The 6,000-nt window shown below is 32.9% G+C and overlaps 1 protein-coding gene across 4 annotated transcripts in view; it reads right to left on the bottom strand.

The window, feature by feature from the left end:
- NOVA1 (NOVA alternative splicing regulator 1) overlaps window positions 1–6,000 on the bottom strand; it is a 144,899-nt gene that overhangs the window by 3,635 nt on the left and 135,264 nt on the right. The gene's annotated exons all lie outside the window — the stretch shown is intronic.

The following is a 6,000-nucleotide window of genomic DNA, read 5'->3' as shown; positions in this document are numbered from 1 at the left end:
TTGATAGTTATCCTTTATTCTCAATAAACTGCACAAATAATCTAGGATGAAAAAGAATAAGGAAATATGGGGATTTGTATCAAATTTCAGGGGAAATAGTTCTCTACGCAATTTCTCATTTTTCTTAGCTAATGATTTAAACTAAAGAAATTTATTCATATTGAAATAGCTTCAAATGGTTAAAAAAATCTGATTTTTGTGCAATTACATTTCAATAAGAAAAGTGTGGTATCTGTATGCCACTTAAATTTACCTACCAATATTCCACTCTAATCAGAATAAAGTACGCAAGTATGTTTTTTTAATTTAACATGCTACTTGGGCTTGAGCCAGACAAACATTTTCCAACAGAAGAATGTTATTGAAGGCAATTCCTATAATGTAGGAAATTTCTGTGCCAAATCTAATCTATGATTGCATTTGTTCAATTCCTAATCAACTGCATAGAATTTAGTGTTAAAATTAACTGGCCTAGAATACTTACGCAGCATATTGTATATCAATACACAACCATTATCTAAGATGTAGCTCAACACATGCTGAAATTGTATGCAAATCGTAAAATGGATCATAATCGCTGTACTTATGACTAAGTTCCTCCTGAAAACAATAACCCTTGAATTAATCAAGAACAAATCATTCTTCTAATTTGCAAATGTGATTTAGCTCACTACATTGATCTAAACTAAGATTATACTACAGTGACTATCTTCCATTTTAACACATGTTTCCTATATCTTTTTAGCATGTTTTATGGCTATCTCATTCTCAATAGAACAATAATTTATGAAGCTTGTACGCCACCCAACTTTCAATAATTCTTGACATCATGGAAATATTAGGATGTTATTTTTTCATAGTTAAGCTTGTTATATATATTAATGTAGACAGAACAAATCAGATTTATTAAATGATGTCTGTACATGGTTCAATTTTTAAAGTGTCATCGAAACTGGTCACAGTATTCTCAAGATATTACACTATGCTTCTAATAGCAACACAATTGCATTGGTGACTGATCTGAATGAAAGACAGAGAGAACTCAGATACATACATAATTAATATATTTAATTGCTATTTTCCCACCATTCTACACCATGTAATGTGTAGTCTCCATATAAACGTCTTAATATGAATTTGATTTCTCTATTCTTCCACCTATTTTGATGCCTGAGCCAAAGGTTCTTTGGCCTACCAAAATTGCTAATAAACTGTACATTTTAACGTAACAGAATAAAGTAATTAAATGTATGATTGACAACAAATTATACCAATTATATTTGATATTAAGTGAAAATGTAAAATAAAACCAAGTCAATGTAATGGTTGGATTTTTTTCCTATAAATTTCAGAGTTTCGTTCCCTGTCTGCTATTCAGAGATTATGTTCTATAGTTAGCTCAAAAGAAGTTGCATAACAAAGGTTTTTCCCCTAAAAATATTTGCTAGATAGTATTTAAAAAGAAATTCAAATTAGTAAGTATAATTTTAGCCCCTTCAGGAGCCAAATATAGACATATTTGATAGAAATACCAAGAATCCCTTGAATTAGTGAATTGCATGTTTTGTATGTAAAACTTTCTATCCAGTTTCTGGAAAAAAAATCTTTTCCCGTAATATACTTCATTATTCGCTTTTTGTATATTCTAAAGTTTATTCCAATCTTTAGGAAAAGTTCTTTGAAACATGGGAAAGTACAGCAGAATGCCACAATGCACATTAAAAACTTGGCCATTTCAGAATTTGAGATTTTTTTGATTTGATTATTGAAGCAATTATTGAGGTCCTGTAACAATCTAATTTGCTATCAATGCTTTGTAACATTTATTGTAGTATTCTTTGAAGACTGAATGCAATGACATGCAATAATTTATTTTTATCTTGATTTACAGTTCAGAAACTTGATTTTACTAATCAATATAATTTATTAAGAATATATTGCCTATTCTTCATTAAATGGAAATCTATAAACTGATTCTTAATCCACTTAATATTGACAAAGATGTGTAGAAATTATTTAAAGAAAAGGGACTGAAGCATTTTTTAAGTCCAGGAGAATGATTTAAAAGCAGATTAGGCAGATACCATCCTAATTCACTGAACTATAAAAGCAGGAGCAGGAGGCATCACACAATCTGACTTGGAAGATTCTTTAAAATCATTCTCAATAAAAATAGTTTTAGTCTTCTTGTGGAATTGATTTCCTGATCTGGTCTATGTAGTGCTGGGGTGTCAAACTTGCAGCATCGTGTTGTCGTCATGTGATGTATCACAACTTTTCCCCCTTTGCTAAACTGGGGGTAGGCATGGCCAGCATGTGACACATTCGGCCCGCAAGTTTGACACCCCTGATGTAGTGGAACTGACACCACCTAATTATGTTAACTTCTTATAGAGAACATTTCTCTTAAGGATCAGATTCTTAGGTTTAACATTTTCAAGGGTTTGTAGAACCAAGTCTCACTTAGAGTATCTTATACTAGTATGACTGGATGATAACAATGTCCTTGTCTAAATGGAGACAGTTGTAGGCCACTGTTGCATGAATGCTAACAATATTTTCTTCTAAATAATTTATTTTGGTCCCAAGTGGAATTGTAGACAGCAAGTGCTTATTATGAGTTCACATTTTTTCTTCTAGCCAGCACGTGTAGAAAGTTTTGAGTTTTGTTCCAGATGGAACGTGGGAACCCTTGAATTATTCTAAATTTTGTCCCAGACAAATGTTAGAATATTCTAAGTGACCCTGTGCCCACTTTTAAAATTAATCACTTATTTTTTATGTACCCTTATCTAAGATAGATAGCATTTGGAGTAAGATCATATGTAGTCTACCCTCACTACCATACACAACATTAAGATGGATTTGACTAACAAGGTGTGGATGCTGCGGAAGCTACAAAACCAGCAGGAGAAAAAAAGGAAGGGAGAGAGGTCTTTTATTGCAACTCATTAAGCAGCTTTTTACTTCGGAAATTTATGATAAACACTGAAAAATGACAGAGCTTTCAAACTGTAGAAAGCTTTTTCCAACTGTGAAAAACAAATGTGCCTTTTACTGCCTACACATATGAAACAGCACTATCATTCAAATCCATGCAAAAAGTTAGATTTCATACATTTAAGTAGAAATAATAAAAACAATGAATCAAAACTGTATTCCCACTGCCATCTCTGTATGCTATAAAAAGAGAGTGAAGGGGGCATCTCATTTAGAATAATTTGGTATCTACTTGAAAAGAAATAAACTTTGAGCATGCATTGTACATTTTCACATTGTACATTTTAGACTTTTGCCCCCAAAATACATATACAAATACTTTTTGTGTAATAAGCATATTTTGACTAGTGAAAGCACACTATATTGATGCATAGTTTTAATATAATCTGTATCTTCCATTTGTTTTTATTCCATGGTCTAAAGGCACTTTGTACTTCACACATTAATGTTTCATAACTTTCAAATTACATTTGCAAAAGCAACTGATGAATTCTGAATTGCTTCATTTATGTGCTTCAATTTTTTATAATAATAAATGTGGCTGCGTGCACATTGAAATATACAATAAGGCTGTGCAATATTTTGGTTTTTATTCTAAAAAAGTACTTCAGAGATGAAAATGAAGAACTTGCCTACAACTTATTAAAGTAGCCACACAATTATTTGGGAATATATGGAAGCTGGAGAAGCAGGTATAAAATTTTAAGGAACGATGTACTACTCTGAGGAACTCCAGACAAGTATTACATTAGTATTCTCACGTTTGCAAATACACACTTTTGAAATTGAATCCAAAGTACTGAGCCCAATGTGCAATCTATAAAATTAATTCACACATTTGGTAATATAAAATGTGATCAGATGTGAAATATTGTTATATAATGTACCCAAACATTTATTTAAGTTTAAAAGCATTCAGTATAATTAAGTATTTCAAAATCCTAGAATTAAAATATGACATTGGCATAATTTTCTACCAAAATACCCAATAATAAAAATATATTTTTATTGTTCCAAAATTAGTAGAAAGTTGTGGGGCAGATGGCTATATCAGAAATCAGTTCTTGGAACTCTTATCTATGGGAGGCGAGATGTGGTTTTATTTATTTTATGTGACAGCAAGCTGTGTTACACTACTGACTGAAGCTGACACTTTTCCCTATAGGCTTAATGCCACTGACATTAGAGGACAGATTTCAAAGTGGGTAGAAACAAGCAGTTTACAAGCTCTCTCTCTTAGGACTTCCCCCAGTTACTTACTATCTCTGGGCTATAAGCTAGCGAAGGCCACACTTAAGGAACATTTGTTTGACATAGATGTTCAAACAGTTGCTGGTAATGCTACTCATTTATCGATTGACTAGATTTTGTTACTTTGTAAGAGAAACTGTTTTCCCCTCTCCTAAACTGCATTATTAAGAAGGATACTGTATATTTCTGATTTATTTTTTCTTCTTTATGGATAACCAGGGCAAGATTGGTACATTCAGTGTAAGACTGGTGAAAATATTTAGGCCAAACTGGTAGAATATTTTAAGGCACTGACTGGTTAAGAGCAGAATGTCTAAATGTCATTATTTGCCATCTGAAGAAAATTTGAGAGAGGATGTTCTCCATGAGGAGATGATGCAATTTTAGTTGCTAAAGTAATTTTTAATAAAGGTGGATGCTCAAAACCATATTTAATCCATTTTTAAACGAGAACATTATACTCTGAAATCAGCAATAATCTGTTGTAATTCTCCCAACAAATGCATTAACAGCCTTTTCTCAGAACAACTGAATGTCTTAAAAACAATAAAGTACAAGTTTCTAGAAAATGATGCCTGTCATGATTTTTTTAAAAAAAACTTGATTCTCTAGTGAACTCAATCTATTAATTTTTATTGCTGCTTTGTGGCATTGGTGATGGCACAATCTATTTGTAAAAGTTATGCTCTATTTCAACTAAAAATAAATTAGCTGAACAGCAATTTCATCACAGAATTATATAGCCTATTCCAGCAAATTATTTAAAATGATTCTCTTTGACTATCAAAGTTTTTGATGAATAAAACATTAAAACCTGAAGAGTTGTTTATAGATACATTTTCTTTTTTTTTAAAGAACTACATTGTGAAATGTTTTTCAGTAATTAAAGTTACTCTATTTGTGATCCAACTAGATCACATACTTGCAAGAAAAAGTATGTGAACCCCTTGGGATTACGTGGAGTTTTGCATGAATTGGTCATAAAGTGTGCTCTGAACTTTATCTAAGTCACAACAATAGAAAAACACAGTCTGCTTAAAATAATACTACACAAACATTAGATGTTGCCATGGTTTAATTGAACATAACATGTAAACATTCACAGTGCAGGGAGGAAAAAGTATGTGAGCCCCTAGCCTAATGACTTCTCCAAAAGCTAATTGGAGCCAGGAGTGAGCCAACCTTGACTCCAATCAGTGTGATGATATTGGATGTGTTGCTGACAGCTGTCCTGCCCTTTAAAAACACACATCTGTTTTGGGTTTACGGGTTTCAAGAAGCACTGTCTGATGTGAACCATGCCTCGCAGAAAAGAGCTCTCAGAAGACCTACGATCAAGAATTGTTGACTTGCATGAAGCTGGAAAGGGTTACAAAAGTATCTCCAAAAGCCTTGATGTTCATGTGTCCACGGTAAGACAGACTGTCTACAAATGGAGAAAGTTTAGCACTGTTGCTACTTTCCCTAGGCATGGTTGTCCTATAAAAATGACTGCAAGAGCACAGTGCAGCATGCTTCATGAGGTAAAGAAGAATCCTAGAGTGTCAGCTAAAGATCTACAGAAATCTCTGGCACATGCTAACATTTTTGTTGACACATCTACAATAAAGAAAACATTAAACAAGAATTGAGTACATGGAGGACACCACGGAGGAAGCCACTGCTGTCCAAAAAAAATATTGCAGCACACCAACATCAAAACCTCATCCCCACTGTAAAACATGGCGGAGGGAGCATCATGGTTTGGGG

The sequence above is a fragment of the Pantherophis guttatus genome, chromosome 1, assembly GCF_059756535.1.
Source record: "Pantherophis guttatus breed Tessera chromosome 1, ASM5975653v1, whole genome shotgun sequence".
NCBI classification, from domain to species: Eukaryota; Metazoa; Chordata; class Lepidosauria; order Squamata; family Colubridae; genus Pantherophis; species Pantherophis guttatus.
This window is presented reverse-complemented; position numbering and strand designations above follow the sequence as displayed.